Source organism: Vulpes vulpes, chromosome 9 (assembly GCF_048418805.1).
Source record: "Vulpes vulpes isolate BD-2025 chromosome 9, VulVul3, whole genome shotgun sequence".
NCBI classification, from domain to species: domain Eukaryota; kingdom Metazoa; phylum Chordata; class Mammalia; order Carnivora; family Canidae; genus Vulpes; species Vulpes vulpes.
This window is the reverse complement of record NC_132788.1, coordinates 27,498,519-27,516,196: the sequence shown is the minus strand read 5'-3', so window position 1 is coordinate 27,516,196 and position 17,678 is coordinate 27,498,519. Positions and strand designations below refer to the sequence as shown.

The 17,678-nt window shown below is 37.9% G+C and overlaps 1 pseudogene; it reads right to left on the bottom strand.

The window, feature by feature from the left end:
* Positions 1-2,991: 2,991 nt before the first annotated feature.
* LOC112934187 (U4 spliceosomal RNA) lies at positions 2,992-3,063 on the bottom strand (annotated as a pseudogene).
* Positions 3,064-17,678: the final 14,615 nt, after the last annotated feature.

Here is a 17,678-nt window from a genome sequence, read left to right as displayed (position 1 = left end):
TTTGTTTATTCATTTGCCTTTTTTTAATTTGACTTATTTCACTCAGCATAAAACCCTTTAGATCCATCCATGTTGTTGCAAATGGCACAATCTCATCCCTTTCTAAGGCTGTGTAATATTCCATTGTAGCATATATAGGACATCTTCCTTAGCCATTTATCTATCAATGGACACTTAGACTGTTTCCATATCTTGGCTGTTACAAATAATGTTGTAATAAATACAGAGGTGCATGTATCTTTTTGAATTGGTGTTTTCATTTTCTTTGTGTAAATACCTAGTAGTAGAATTATTAGATCATATGGAATTTCCATATTTAATTTTGAGAACCTCCATACTGTTTTCCACAGTTGCTGTATCAATTTACATTCCCCATCATCACTTTTCTTGATGTTAGTGATAAGAGAATCTTAGAAGTGACAAAATAGGCTCAATACATGGCATCCAAAAGTGTTTCTGGTGCTTACAGTTCAAGATACCTTGCATTGCACCATCACTGTCCACACCTATAGGCTGCCACCGTTGGGCACTATGGCAGTGGAAGGCATCAGATATGTAGAATTCTCAATGACCAAAGCTTTGCTGTGTACCATAACTCTCAAGTTCTATTCAGAATTTTTCCTCTTTTCTGAAGAGCCACAATTAATTTTTTAAAAAAGATTTGATTTATTTATTCATTAGAGACAAAGAGAGGTAGAGAAGCAGAGACATAGGCACAGGGAGAAGCAGGCTCCATGCAGGGAGCCCAATATGGGACTCGATCCTGGGACTCCAGGATCACACCCTGAGCAAAAGGTAGACATTTAACTGGTAAGCCACCCAGGCGTATCAGAAGACCATATATATATATATATTTAATTAGATCTGATAAGGAATAATTGACAGGATGAAGTATTTCCCGGGAGGCTTTCAATCCCTCATATTAAGAGGGATATTAATCCCTCATATTAATCTTTCTTGGATTAATTAATTTTGACATTTAAATATTTTGAGAAAATAATGAAGGACTACTATAGTAAAACAGTAGTTATGTGTTATTTGTATTTAGTCAATACCATAAAGTCCTATTCGGGGCCAAAATTGACCTTTCTGTTCTTAGTTTCTTCAGCCTTTATAAAATGCCTACTATTCTATTATGTTTTCATATTTCTAAGTTTTAAGGCTATATAAGCATTCATTCACCCATTTTTTCCAATAATGCAATTCACACCTCTATCCTTGACCAATGTATTTAATACTCCTTTATATAAAGCATTGGTACTCCTGTCATGAATGGTAAATGTAGTTTTAAAAATGTAACCTGGCTCTAGTCCTGACTCAGACAATTTTCAAGATGAAACAAGTTGCTGATCCCTTTCCATTGTTCTATGCAAGGCTTGTAGAGATGATTGCCTTAGACAAGGCCAGTGGGGCCACTCACCCAGGCCACCCTTTAGAGGGTCCTTGTATCATAAAGACCATTCAGTTCCAAGGAAATGCATTTCTACTTTTCTTGCCCTGTATCCATGAAGCAAAGTCTCCAGTGTCCTAATTCCATGAAGACTTGGAGATTGTGTCACTGTCAATGTCAGAGACAGATACTGCTTTGAAATGTGGGATAGAAATAGGTAGAGCAAAAATAAATTAATTTGCCAAATCCTTTCTACCAAACAACAATAACACAATATTTTCTTGTAAAGTAGTGCTGAGTGTCTATATTCCCGCTTTTCCTTGTTGCCAAGGACTGGGTTGTTTCCCCAAATTCATGTGTTGAAGCCTTAATCCTAATGTGACAGTATTTAAGGAGGTAGTTAAGTTTCAGTGAGGTCATATGGGTGGATCCTCATCAAATACGATTAGTGTTTTTTTAAGACGAGATACCAGATTTATCCCTCTCTTCCTCTTTCTCCCTCTGCATGGGCTCAGAGGAAAGGCCATGAGGATTGCAGCAAGAAAGCAGCTATCTGCAAGCCAGGAAGAGAGTCCTCAGTAGAAATCAAACTTTACCTGATGTTGATCTGGAAATTCTGGCCTTCAGAAATGGAAGACATACATTTCTATTGTTAAGTCACCCAGTCTATATTTCTTGTGGCAGCCCAAGGAGACTGATACATTTGTGTTCTAATTCTTGGATCTGGAGGTGGTCATAAATTACTGAGGTATGCACAACAATCGTACACAGTATCTGAATAGCCTTTACAGTGTTAAATAATTTATAGTTCTTGAAAAAAAACCATCCAATTGAAACATGTGAAGCATGACATTGATTCTTTTTTTCCCCAGTTTTACTGAAGTGTAATTGAAAAATAAAACTGTATATTTTTAAAGTGTACAACACGATGATTTGATATATGTATACATTATGAAGTGATGACCACAACCAAGTTAATTAACATATCTATCATCTCACATAGTTTTCTTATTTGCTTTACTTGGTGGGGATACTCAACATTTACTGTCTTAGTAGATTTCAAGCATATAACACAGTATTGTTATTTTTATTTATTTATTTATTTATTTTTAAAGATTTTCTTTATTTATTCATGAGAGAGACACAGAGAGAGAAAGAGGCAGAGACACATACAGAGGGAGAAGCAGGCTCCATGCAGGGAGCCCGATGTGGGACTCGATCCCGGGACTCCAGGATCACACCCTGGGCTGAAGGCAGGCGCCAAACCGCTGCGCCACCCAGGAATCCCTATTAAATATTTTTATAAAAAGAAAACCATTCACGGGATCCCTGGGTGGCGCAGCGGTTTGGCGTCTGCCTTTGGCCCAGGGCGCGATCCTGGAGACCCGGGATCGAATCCCACATCAGGCTCCCGGTGCATGGAGCCTGCTTCTCCCTCTGCCTATGTCTCTACCCCCCTCTCTCTCTCTCTGTATAACTATCATAAAAAAAAAAAAATTTAATAAGATATAATTACATTTTCAAAAGTTATATTAAAATTTTGTTTTTTCTTTATATCTTCTGGTTTAAATTTTGTTACTGATTATAAGTTTTATTTTGCCTTCTAATTTTATTAGCAATAATCGCGCCTCGGATAAACCTCATTGGCTACACTACTGCCACTGAGCAAAGCTTATTTTGCCTTCTAATTTTAATACATCATTTTGATTATTTTAGGGAAAAAATAAGAAACATAAAAAATAGTCTTATCTTATTTACCTTTAAATTTTTTTTATACTTTGAAAACAATATTCTATTTTTTACTTCTTTAGACCAGAGGTCAGAAAACTAGGACCTGTGGGTCAAATTGGCTCTGCCATTTGTTTTTATATAAGGCTTTATTGGGACACATTCATGCCCCTATTTTTATGTATCGTCTATGGCTATTATCATGGTGCAACATCAGAGTTGAGTAATTGCTACAAATACTGTATGACCTGAAAGCCAAAAGTAATTGCTATCTGGCCCTTTACCAATAAAGTTTGCTAGCTCCTGCTTTAGATCATTGAAAATGTGTACAATTTGAATCATGATAAAGGAAATTAAAGTAGGATTAAAAACTAAAAGCAGTAAGAGAGAGAAACTTTTCAAATTAATGTTCCAAATTTAAATAACCAGAAGCTAGGAAAGTGAGGGGACTTCTGTACAGCACTGCTCACATAAAATTTGTAAGCAAGACATTACAAATTATTTAAAGAAGACTGAAGGAAAATAAGCAAGGGACATTATTCACATGAAATCCACACTGAAATTGGTTGGTTAGAGCTCCTGCAATAACAGATTCTCATTAAATGAAGCCGTAGTCACTGATCAAAACAGTGAAAATGAAAGACAAAATTACTCATATCAAATTCATATTTCAGAGACAGCAAATATAATTCTGGCATACTTGTTAGAAGTTGAAGAAAAATGCATTCATAAAATCTGCAAATTGGATAAAAAGTTGAAAACTTTGGAACTTTAACTCTGTTTATTGGATGATGATTCTGGAAAATGGCTGTCATATCCTGACACAAATGAGAATGTTTCTAGCAAAGCACAATCTGATTCAAATCAATGATTACAGTTTTCCATTGGATAAACGTGGCAGAAAATTTATATTTCATATTTTCATAGACTTTGTTTTTTAGAGCAGCTTTACGTTCACAGCAAAATTGAGTGGAAAATGCAGAGATTTCCCATCTACTTCCTGTTCATATGCACGCACAGCCTCTCCCATTATCAACTTCCCCTACCAGAATGCTGCTCTTTGTTACAATTGATGAACCTGCACTGACACCTCATTATCATTCAGAGTCCATAGTTTACATCTGGGTTCACTGTCAGTGTTGTACATTCTATAGGTTCAGACACAGGTATAATGACGTACCCATCATTAGGTATCATACAGCATAGTTTCACTGATCTAAAATTCCTCTGTGCTTCACATATTTCATTTTAAACCCCAAATTTTTCAAACTGGGAAAGAAACTTACATTCTAAGTTCAAAGACAAAGTATCCTGTTACTATCATTATATATTTCTCAAGCAATGTTCATAAATGGTTTGGGGCAATAATGATATTTGCTATTGGAAACATATCCTTGATTAAAAGAAAATGAAATGATAAAGTGGCAAAAAATAAAATGTAACCAAGATAAATGCCAACCAAATGGAAAACAGTTAAATGAATCATGCATGAATATTATGCAATATGAGCATGTATTATTAAGGAATAACTAAGCTATAAAAAGAATGTGAAATGCCATAAGCACATAAAATCAACAAATACTAAATAAATGGACAAAAGCACTAAGTAAGTGACAATTGATATATTTTTTTAAATTTTTATTTATTTATGATAGTCACAGAGAGAGAGAGGCAGAGACACAGGCAGAGGGAGAAGCAGGCTCCATGCACCGGGAGCCCGATGTGGGATTCGATCCCGGGTCTCCAGGATCGCGCCCTGGGCCAAAGGCAGGCACCAAACCGCTGCACCACCCAGGGATCCCCTGCTATTTTTCAACAAAGAGGTAAATGTAGAACAGAATACATATTGTTATAATGTTCTTAAAAGAATATTAAAGATGATATCATGTGTCCAATTTTTAAACAAAGTACAATGATGCTTATGCAACAATGTTTTTGTTCACTTTATTGAGGTATAATTGATAAAATTGTAAGATATTTAAAGGGTACATTGCAATGATTTGATAAATGTATACATTGTTAAGGAATTCCTCTCATCTAGTTAATTAACACATCCATCAATTTACACATTTATATATATATGTTATACACACATATATATTTTTTGGTGAGAACAAACAAGTTTTACTCTCTTACCAAATTTCGATGACATAATACAATGTTATTAATTATAGTCACCATGTTCTATATCAGATCATCAGGCCTTATTCGTCCTATAACTAAGTTTGTACCCTTTTATCAACCTCTCCTTAATATTTATATAAACATGAAGAATTTGTATATTTGGTAGAAATGATCTCCAAGTTTGTTAATGAATGGCTAAATATGTAATATGAATAAAAACAATGAAAATAATAAAAAATGCAATTCCCCTTTTGGACGGAGAATCCAAATTAGATCGCTCATTTATTGGATAAGGAAGTGAAAGAAGAAAACACATAAAAAAGTAAATATTACTCAGTTTAACTGGATTTCAAAAGTTATATTGAGAAGCTCCTCAAATAAAAATCAAATTGTGATTTTTAGTAGAAAATGAATTTAACTTCGAGTGTCCGTGTTGCTTGTTATTATTAATCATGTTAGGAAAAGATAATGACCACCAAAAATACATAAGTGATGTGCTTGGATACTTCAATTTTTAAAAGGCTTATAAACTTAAAAAAGCTCCGAACTCTGGAGAAAACTTTGGAGAAACTGCAAGAAGCTGCATGTTAAATATGCAACAAATGTGACATTTTATTAAAATAGAAGGAAATTGCAACTAGAGATAAAAATATTTCCTAACTATGCAGAAAAATATTCATGTACAAATATTTCCAAAACTAATTTCTATGAAGAATATTTTCTAGTCATTAGAAAGCAAGCTATCGTTTCAATTGGAGAAAGATTGGAATAAATAGAGCAGCACACGGCTGTTTTCAGTTCTCTTTATAATATTCCAGTACTGACAATTTTAAAAGAAAAAGAACCTAAGAAATATTGTATGGCTCTAAATACTGCTTTAAAATACTTTGAAAATCTGATAAAAGCAATAGAGATTTATATCTTGGAATTAAATTATTTTGTAATGGTTTTGTGTTAATCATTTATCATCAGCATTCCTATTATAATGTTCAAACATGATTTGTTAATTTCATATTCCATTTTGAATCTAAGGATTGCTTTAAATTTTTATTAACAATTCCAGGGGCATCTGGGTGGCTCAGTGGTTGAGTGTCTGTCTTTGGCTCAGGTGGTGATCTAGGGGTCCTGGGATTGAGTCTCACATCAGGCTTCTCTGCAGGGAGCCTGCTTCTTCCTCTGCTTATGTCTCTGCCTCTCTCTCTGTGTCTCTCATGACTAAATAAATAAAACCTTAAAAAATGGACAAACAAAAAACGATTCCAGTTCCCACTGCCTCAAGCAGAACAAAGTTTCTCCATATTAATATGAATAAAAAACTATCTAAGAACCACAAGGACTAAAGAAAGGTTATCTGATTTGGCTGCTGATAGAAACCAGCTATGTGGAAACTTTAATTACACCAAATAATTAGTGAATTTGCAGAAATTTTGTGAGATAAATCTAGAATTTTAAAATGAATTATGTTATTTCCGTGTTTTATTATTCACCCAAACATTGTTGGCCCATCAATGGAACACCTAGATGTGCACAATAAAAATTAAATTCAGTTTTCTTTGATATTTTGCCAACTTTCAGTTTTATACACATATTTCTCAATTTTACTAGGAAGATATATTTGCTAAAAAGGGGGGAATAGAACATATTAAGTATTTTATTTAACAGCTCGTTAGCTTGCTATAAAACTTCAATATTTAGACATGTGGTATGTGAACCTCCATTTGTCCCCTGCTTTCGTGGCGAGGGGCCATCCTGCTGGCCTCCTCTTTATGGGCTAATCTAAGGACCACTGGATGAGATGAAATGTAGAAGTGTGTTGACAACGGATGAGGTGATGAGCTAGTGTCTTTCGTTTAGCCTTTTCCCTGCTGTTGCTACATTTCAAATGGATCTTTTGTCGCTGTTCCTAGGAAGGGAGGATATTGCTGCATGCTCCAACTGCTCAGTATTTTCTTCCTAATTTGATGCTTTTTGCTTTCTTGACTGAAAAAGATGTTTTGGTTTTGAATGAACTCACCTAAGTTGGCTGGCTCTGTCGAAAAGCCAAAGAAATTTGCTTTTGGATTTTTCCTATGTGCTTCCAAGGAGGGATAAATGTCTTAGCATCTAGGAGAATCAGCAGGCTGTCACAACCCAGACCTATTAAATTTAATGATTTATTGTAACAATGTCTATGCTATTATATTCAAGAAGTTATTACATATCTTATACGCCAAAGTTGTTAAAAATAACAAAGGACTATTATCTTGAGTGTGGGAAACAAAATCATTTTTTAAAATGTGATTAATTCTGTGAGCTTGGACCTTTTACGTACATGTGGTAAGCAGTATTCCATGGGAACTTTCTCAGCATGTGTCCAACGATGTAAACAAAAAGTTAAAATACAGCTTACACTCTCCCTGGCATTCATTAGCATAGCCAAGAAAGCAGGAACTAACCACATTTTACATAAAAAGACTTTAGAAATCTGTGTCTACTTACATTAGCATTATTCAATCTGTGGGTGCCAACTAGATGCATAGAAACGATTTATTTATAGGCCTATCACCAAAATGTGTTCTTCATTAATTCATATTTTTCCCAGCTCACATTACTTCTTGAACCCATCCAGGTGGTTTTTAAATGCTGTGGGTAATTTAAAACTGAGCGAATTCATGCACACCCTGTTTTTTAGTGCTTAAGAACAATCGAATGGAAATGTCCTTACCACTCATTTGATATTTTGTCAATTCGTTTGCGTTTAATTAACCTGAGGAATAACACAACTATGAGCTTAGCTGGACGTTTAGAGTTAAGATCCACATTGGGAAAGAAATAAACCTTGAACATCTTGCCAAAGATATTTAGAAATACATTTCTCACAAGATTAAAGCTGAAAATCCAAAGTAACTGCAGTTTATTCTGACAGTATAGTTCAGTGAAACTGTGTTATATTGAACATTTCCTTATATATGACATTCGTTAAAATAGAAAGGGCCTCATCTAAAGCCTTGTAAAGTGACGTTTCCTCCATATAATTTTTTCCTGTATGTAATGTTCAAAAGTGTAGTGCCTTGGAAAACATTACAAAGGACTTTCCTTGTCGATCTGTGCTTGTTGTTAAATTTATTTTGGGCTGTCCTTCTGGTTAGCATTTCATAGCTCTTCACAGATTCAGTCAATATATAATAGAAAAACAACCCCCAGAGTTTGCCTTTTAATACTGTGAAGCAGCAGGAGAAAATTTAGGTTCTTGGCTGAAGGTCCTTCTTGAGCAATACTTTGGTTCTGATAAAGCTTTGGTCCCATCCTTTCATTTTTTCCAGGGACTTGTGTCACCTATGCTGGTCTCAGAAGTGAAAAGGATGCGTGGAAGTAACCTGAGCATGAGAAAAATCTTGTTCGTAAATTCAAGTGACTCTGTTTTGGAGAGCAACTTTCCCTCTATGTTGTATTTCTATATTGCGTTATATAGCCAAAGACTCTACTGAGAAAAACATAACTGATTTGTGTCCCATGGTACAATTTCTCAATATCCATTATTCTTCAGCCTAGCATGTGATTCCATTAGATGATTAAAACATTTTTCTACATTACGCTTTGAATTTTCCAGTAACAGATTTCAAATGTGTAGTATGTATGTACATATGTACAATGGAATTTGTGCAGACATAATCTATCCTCTGTTGCTGTATTATTTAGTGATTTATTTTATTTTATTTATTTTTTCAAAGATTTTATTTATTTATTCATGAGAGACACAAAGAGAGGCAGAGACACGGCAGAGGGAGAAGCAGGCTCCCTGTGGGGAACCCAATTCGGGACTTGATCCCAGGACCCCGGGATCATGACCTGAGCCGAAGGTAGATGCTCAACCGCTGAGCCATCCAGGTGCCCCTCATGGTTTATTTTAAGCAAATGTTAATCCAAAAGTGCCTTCTTGTGCATTCACTCATTCATTTATTCCAAAACATTTTTGAGTCCCTAAGGTGTTCAATGTTAGACAGTAGGCATAAAAGTGACACTGTCTTGATCTGCCTGAGTTTTCAGACAATTAACAGGGGCATATAATAGCACGTGAAGAGGGTTAACAACAGTGGACGTACCAGGTGCTATGGGGACAGACTGTAGGGTGATCTGAGCTACTTAATGGAGCCCACGAAAGGCTTTACTGAGGTGGAAGGGGGCTGGGGGTGGGGAGTGGTGGAGTGTAGGTGAATGTGATGGGTGGCATTTCATCTGACACCTGAGAGATGATCAGGACAAGCTAAGGGAGGGGATACATTGAAGGTTGAAAAGATTCTCGATAGAGTGAATGGCAACTTGCAAAGGCTCAGAAGCCAGAGAGAATGTGGTGTATTCAAGGAACCAAAAGTTTGAGGCCAAGGTGAGGGGGCAAGGGGTGAACATGATGCCAGATTGCATGTCTCTTCTTGGCATAATTTAGGCAGAGCAAACGGTAACTAATGTAAACCATCATAAAATCTACATCTGCTAAGGAAATTATGGAATAGGTTTTATATTTAACAGCACTACTGCATATTCAGACTTATTGTATATGCAACCTTGCCGAACCTGAAATCTAGACATTCTCAGGGCAGAAGAGTTTTAAAAGTGATTTTTATTTGATAATCTGGATGCTGGAAGGATTTTGCCCCTGCTGAACATCTGTGCCATTGAGTCTAGGTGGGGGATGTAGACATAGACACACATTTGGAGACTGAAAAGATGCCTGCAAGGTAATAGCTCCAAGTCTGCCACAGTCCACTTGTGTTGTTCTCCACGCTTCTGGGCTGACCTCAGCCCCCTCCTGCCTGGTGACAGAGCTCCCACTGGGTTCACTGTGAGGAGGGGAAGGGGGTCACTCAGAAGTCCTGTGCTTCCTTGGTTCCCCCAGCTGGAAAGCGGTGAAGGAGAGAACAGAATCCAGGTTTTATTTTTCTCCCCTTTTTAAAATTACTTATTTATTAATTATTTTCTTCGAAGTTAGTTATTTTTACTATGAATTCTTTTTCTCGAAAATGATCTATAATTCAACTGCCCAAAAGACCCCTGTTGACATTTAAAAAAAAGGTTAATGGTGATAAAAGTAAACGTTTTCTAAGTTTAAACAATACATAAAGTCATAAACAAGAGAAAAAGCTTGTGTTCTTGCCCTAAACGTTCCCAGTCTGTCTTTCCATAGGCTCCACCATTCACAGCTTTCTTGTATATACTTCTAGGACTTGTTCCTTTCTCTGCCCAGGTAGCTCTGTGGCAGATAACTGTGATGTGCCAGATGCCCTTTCAGGCTAAAAGGACTGAATCCCTCCCTTGCAGGGAGGGCTGCTGGCAGAGAGCATGTGGTGGTTGCCGGAGGTGGGGCTGGGGTTTGAGAGAAGAGAAAATGGGGGGAGGTGGTCAAAGGTAGAAACTTCCTGGGGCACTTGGGTGGCTCAGCTGGTTAAGTGTCCGACTCTTGATTTCAGCTCAGGTCTGGCTTTCAGGGTTGTGAGTTCAAGCCCTGCGTTGGGCTCCCGGTTGGGGGTGGAGCCTACTGAAAAAAAAAAAAAAAGGCAGAACCTTCCTGTTCTATGATGAGTAAGTCATAGGGATGTAATGTGCAGTGTGGACTAAAGTTAATGGTATTGTAATTGTTTATTTGCAAGTTGCTAAAAGAGTAAATCCTAAAAGTTTTCATCGTAAGAAAATAATTGCTACTATATGAGGTCATGGATGTTGACTTATTGTGGTGATCATTTTGCAACAAATAAATATATCAAATCACTATGGCGTACGCCTTAAACTAATACAATGTTATATGTCAATGATACCTCAATAAAATGAAAAAAAAGGGGGGGGGGAACTAACAGTACAATGGGAGGAATCAGAAAGGAAATTTTATAGGTTATATTTTTCCTTAAATTAAATGTCTCAAAATGGATATGTAATCAGTAATTAAACTGCAATTTGGAGATCTTGCAGGTTGGATTACCGGGGAAGCTGACTCTAAAACAGAGTCGCATGTAGTATGTTTATTCACGTGTGCCCTTAAGAGCAGCACCCATAGGAGAGGGGAAGAAAGCTAGGCTTTGATGCAGTTTAGATAAAAGGCCTCAGAGGATCCTGTGGGAGCTCTGGAGCTGCCTGGTCTCCACCAGCATCACCCCATGAGGCTGGGCCTTTATATCCTGGTGCTGGATGCAGACCCTGGGTGAGCTGTCTCCCCTTGCTACCAACGGCAGAAAGGGTAGAGTTCCAGAGATGAGAGCCATGATGGCAGTTCTGGGGGTGTCCACAGTGGGGGTGTCCCTGAACACAATGATGTTGGAGACAATGGCAGAAAAAGGATGGCTGCTGTGGACTGTGGCAAGGAGAGACAGCAGTGGGATCTCACCCGTGGTGACCTCAAGGCTCTCTGTGAGAGAGCTTGCCAGGATGTTCTGCTGGCAAGACTGCAGCAGCAGACACATGAGGCAACCGAAAATAACAACAACAAACACAGAGAATTTCTGCCGAGGGCTTTCACGAGCTGGGCATTAATAGGCATGAACTCCATCCTTGCACCAAGTCTTCTTGGTGGTCAGTACTATTATTATTGCTGTATTACCAATTTGGAAACTGAGGCACAGAACTACTAAGAAACTTATTCAAAGTCATAAAACAAACAGCCAATTTGGAAATTAAACATTGAAACATCCAGTGGGTTTATGTAGAGTCACTTTGGGAACAACATCTTGTGAATGGTTGCCTAAAGAGGAGGGGGTAAGAGAGACGCCTGAAGATGACATTAACTTGCCCGAGGTTAAGAATTCACAGCTTACAGGGAGGAAAGGAATGGGCGGTGGGAGGGCTTTGTGAAAGCCTATGTTTTCCTTTTTTTCAAGTCATTTGTGCTGTATGGGTCTTCGAATGTATTCCAAGTCATTTTGGATCTAGGGTTGATTTTGTCAAGATGAGTCATGTACATGGTCTGATATGAGGATCTGCTTGCTTCCAAAGATCTTTATCACTGCCTGACAGAGTCTGAAATTCCAGTATTAAACATTCATTCCTTTGAATGTTGAAGAGTTTTTATTTTACAGAATTCTTTCTTAAAATATAAATGTCCCTTTGGAAGAATAAATATAAGTCCTTTGGAGTGATGGCAAATATAGGTCACTGTATCCTGAAAATGTTTCCAGAGTATAGGAGGTCACCTGTAACAGAAAGGGATAGAAAAATGTGGAAAAGACTTTTACCGAGAAGATATTAGTGAAGAAAAATTGCTTCTTGAAGTCCTTGAATTTATTTGTGACATCCTGAAGACACAGCCTCATAAAATTACACTCATTAATATATGTAAATTTTCTTATATGGGTTCTTTTATTACACGTTTTATTTTTTAGAATGTTGACTGGTTATTTAAAAACAGCTGATTATTTAAAAAATCATTGTTAACCATTACTAGTATATATGTACTTTTCTGAAACTGTTTTATGTTGCAGATGATGGAGAAAAGAGAGCTTGTTTTAAAATTTATCTGAATAGCACTATTACATCACAGTGGAGAAAAGAGTATAACATCATAAAGTAAATTATCTATTTTTTTTTTTATTTTTTTATGATAGTCACACACAGAGAGAGAGAGAGAGGCAGAGACACAGGCAGAGGGAGAAGCAGGCTCCATGCACTGGGAGCCCGACGTGGGATTTGATTCCGGGTCTCCAGGATCGCGCCCTGGGCCAAAGGCAGGCGCCAAACCACTGCGCCACCCAGGGATCCCCTAAATTATCTATTTTTAAGACAATCAAACATACTTTCAGATGTGGTTGTGGTGATTGTATACCCACAGTTAGGGCAGTTAATGTTTGAGACTGATGTTGCATTTTCAACCACATTCAATGGATCAGAGTTTATTATTTTATTCTCCTGCTGTATTTATTACTCTGTCAAGTTATAGTTCAAATTAAATTTCTACAGCACGGATAAGTATAAACACTAAACACCCAGTGTGTCAGAAGCTTCTCTTCTAGGATAATTAAGATGTGCAAATAAAATTATTTATAAAAGAATTATGGCCTAATTAAAAATACTGCATAATAAACATATAAGGCGCAGAGTATTTGCAGAGGCAAAAAAGTGCATTTTTGTATTAGCCTGTGGGTTTTGTGAGAAATCAGGGCTGTAATAACTGAGACTTTGAGTTTCCCCTTCTGTAAAGAATGTAGGTTAGGGGGGCACCTGGGTGGCTCAGCCGGTTAAGCATTGGACACTTGATTTCAGTGCAGGTCATCATGATCTCAGGATCATGAGATTGAGCACTGGGTGTGGAGCCTGCTTAAGATTTTCTTTCTCTCCCTCTCCCGCTGCCCCTTCCCGGCCCCTCTACCACCTCCGGCCCCCACTTGCATGTGCCCACACGCTCTCTTTCTCTCTCTAAAAAAAACCCCCAAACTGTAGACTAGTAATACCTTCTGTATACCTCTCAGGATTGTTGTCAGAATCAAAACAAATTGTGTATGTGAAAGCCTTTCTAAGTTTCATGGGTGAGATACTGCAAAGTTTGTTCAGAAACATTGGGTGGGGGAGACAAATGCTTGGTGTGATCGTCACCTCTGTTTATATGTCAGGAATCTCTGAGGTTAAGTGGATGGAGTGTGGCCTGTCTGGGGGGGATCCACAAAGCCCTTGGAATGTGATTTCATTACAGAGTCAATGCGCAGTTTTCTGAGTAATGGGTCCATATTTTTAATCCAGCACCTCAGTCCTTTGAAACTATGAAGTGTTAGGACAGCTGTCTGGAGGTATTTTCTGTATACTTTTCCAAATGAACTGAGTAGGAAAAACAGCTTCGCAGACTGTCTTGCTTTGTGGAAATTTAATCAATTCTTAGAGTTTATGGAGCACAGCTTAAGGTCGAAAGCACGTGGCTTTATTCGGAACACTGGTTCCTCATCAGAGTCTTACCTATTAAGGCTTAATTAATTGATACATTTTAGAATTGACTTGCAATTCCAAATAATGTGCTAATTTTATATCAGGGCATGAAATATCACAAAGATAATTTGCATGGCATTTTGGGATATGCCACATGGATTTTGAATGTGTCTATATGGATCTCAGTTAAAAAATTGTTTCAGGGATCCCTGGGTGGTGCAGCGGTTTTGCGCCTGCCTTTGGCCCAGGGCGTGATCCTGGAGTCCCGGGATCGAATCCCACGTCAGGCTCCCGGTGCATGGAGCCTGCTTCTCCCTCTGCCTGTGTCTCTGCCTCTCTCTCTCTCTCTCTGTGTGTGACTATCATAAATAAATAAAAAAAAATTGTTTCATTTTCTTTGCATAATTACAATTAAGTAAAATACAATGAATCAAAAGGGTAAATACTGAATTTACAAGACTTTTATAAGTAAAATATTTTCAAACAATTTTAATGAGAAACTGAGCTTGCTTTTATCAGCTTTAATGCTTGAAATGACTACATGAAGTGTTTGATCAAAACCTGTAAATGATGATCTCTTTAATTTTTAAAATTTTTCTCATTAATGAGAAACTTAATCCAAGATAATTAATTAATTAATTAATTTTAAATATTGTATTTACTTGTTTATGAGAGACACAGGGAGAGAGGCAGAGACATGGGCAGAGGAGAAGCAGGCTCCCCAAGGGGAGCCTGATGCGGGACTTGATCCCAGGATCCTGGGATCACGATGTGAGCCAAAAGCAGACACTCAACCACTGAGCCACTCAGGCATCCCTCAAGATAATTTTTTAAATGACTTACCACACAATCAAAAATTCTTAAGAGTTAAAAATTTATTTTAAAGTAACTAAGAAAAAAGATAAAATACCTACTAAATTTTCCTTTTCTTTCTGTTTTTTTTTCCTTTTCTTTCATTGAAAATTTCTTAGACTAATGTACATGGATTCCAAATCCAATGGAATATTTCCATACCAAGAAGATGTGGTCTATATATACAATGGACTATTACTCAGCCATCAGAAAGGACTAGTACCCACCATTTGCTTTGACGTGGGTGGAATTGGAGGGTATTGTACTGAGTGAAATAAGTCAGTCGAAGAAAGACAATCATATGGTTTCACTCATACATGGAATATAAGAAATAGTGAAAGGGATTATAAGGGAAAGGGGGAGGAACTGAGTGGCAAAAATTAGAGAGGAAGACAAACCATGAGAGATTTCCTAACTCTGGTAAACAAACAAAGGTGTGCAGAAGGGGAGGAGGGTGGGAGATGGGGTGACTGAGTGATGGGGATTACGGAGAGTGCATGATGGGATGAGCATTGGATGTTATACTATATGTTGGCAAATTGAATTTAAATAAAAAATTAAAAAAAGATATTTCAAACTACTGAAGCTTTGGGAATATATGTGCACTGTTGTAGTAGTCATCTTTCAGCTAACACGAACAACACAAAATGGACCATCAGCCACCAAGGGGCAAAGAATTCAGTTTGGGTGAAGACTCAGAGTTAGGACTACCACTCCCTGTTGAGCCTGCCAGGAACCCCTGCTGTGGTCCTTGCCTGACTTCTCTAGTCTCCACCCTCTGACTGGCTCCTGAGCTCTGGGCCCTGTATCCTGCTACCTGGGAACATGAGATATGAACTCCTTCAGTAGCTCCATAGCCCTTGTTCAGAGGGTAGCCAGTGGGGAAATAGACAAGCAGATGGTAGTTGAGGGGAGGAATAAGGAGTGCTCAATGATGTACATCCTGCGGCCTCTGGGGACAAGCTGGGAACACAAAAGGCATCAAACTCCCATTAGGTGGTCAGATGCTAGAGACTGTGGCTTAGGCGCTTTGAACCTGTCCCTGAGGGCTGAGAAGATGAGTATCTCTATTCAGGGCAAGTTAGCACAAAAGTTCCAGACCAAGGTTTTTCAAACTTTGGTGTCCATCAGAATTACCAGAAAGGCTTGTTGAAATACAGACATGAACTCTGTGCTTACTTTCTGATCCAGTTGATCTGGGAGTGCAGCTCCAGAATTTGCATTTCTAAGAAGTGTCTAGGTGATGTTAATGTTGCTGGTGGGACAGGTTGAAAACCACTGTTTTTAAGCATGGGGTTTCTTTCTTTTCTTCTTCTTCTTCTTCTTCTTCTTCTTCTTCTTCTTCTTCTTCTTCTTCTTCTTCTTTTTTAAAATGATTTGTTTATTTATTTATTCATGAGAGACACAGAGAGAGAGGCAGAAACACAGGCAGGGGGAGAAGCAGGCTCCATGCAGGGAGCCTCATGTAGGACTTGACGTGGAATTTGAGCCCGGGACTCCAGTATCACGCCCTGCGCCAAAGGCAGATGCTCTACTGCAGAGCCACCCAGGCTTCCCAAGCATGGGGTTTCTAATAGGATTTAATAGAATTTTCCACTTTTCCTCGATACATTTCTAAAAATCAATCTTTTAAAGTATCTCCTAGCCTTTAAGGATTTTCATAGCATGCAAAAGGCTATTGCCACTCAAAGATGCAAGATTCATGGTTTGGAAATATGACAGCAACCCAGGTAAAATAATTCTTAATTTGTTGGAACAATTTTGAATTTCATGTTATACAGCCACTGTATGTATGGACAGCAATGAGCAGATGGTGAATGAATCTCTGCCAAGGTCAATGTCAACAATTCAAACTGTCTTTGTTTGCCATTCATGGCTGTAGTGCATTTTAAGTGAATACTCACATATTTTTGTGTGTGTGTGTGTGTGTATGAATACTGACATATTCTTATGCCAGGGTCACAAATTCAAAAGCCTAACTGGTCCAGGGAAGCAATTGCAAATGAGTGGAAAGAGCAGGGGGAGAGGGTGGTGAACTGATGGGCTTGTGTCCATCCAAGGGCAAACGCCTTCCAGGGCTCCAGCCGACTCATGCCAGGTAGGAATGTGGGGCTGTTTTGTCAGGTCTTCCAATTTTCAAGAGCGTCAGAAATCCAGACTTTTACTTGAGATCCCTTTTTTTTTTTTTAATGTCAACCCTCTGAAGGCCCAACAAAACACATTTACAAGCCAGTTCTAAATTTACTTTCACCATCAAATAATACCCCACAATTTGAACATTAGTGAAGATTTTGGAAACATAGCTTTGGGGAATATCAAGTGCTCACTATTCAATATTTTAAAAAGGTTTAATTTAGTTTAAATATGTGACTGCCCTTTAACAGCAGTTTTATTATGCTGAAGGAAAGGAAGTAATGGAGTATGGAGTTTCATTCTCAGGAGCAGGAGATGGAGTAGGAGTTTCTTCACAGAATAATGAAGACAAACTTGATAAAGTAGGCATTCAATGCCACGAGTACCTAATCCTGTGCCAAACAGAAATTGTATTTTCTGTGCTGCACATAATCATTATTCACATTTTTTACTAGCCTGAAAATCATGTGGGGGAAACAACCCTCCAGTTGTTGAAAGTAGATACAATTTTCCTAAAGTGAAACGATTTGCCATGAAAATGTTTTTATCCAAGGGCCAAAGTTGCTGTATGGCGGTG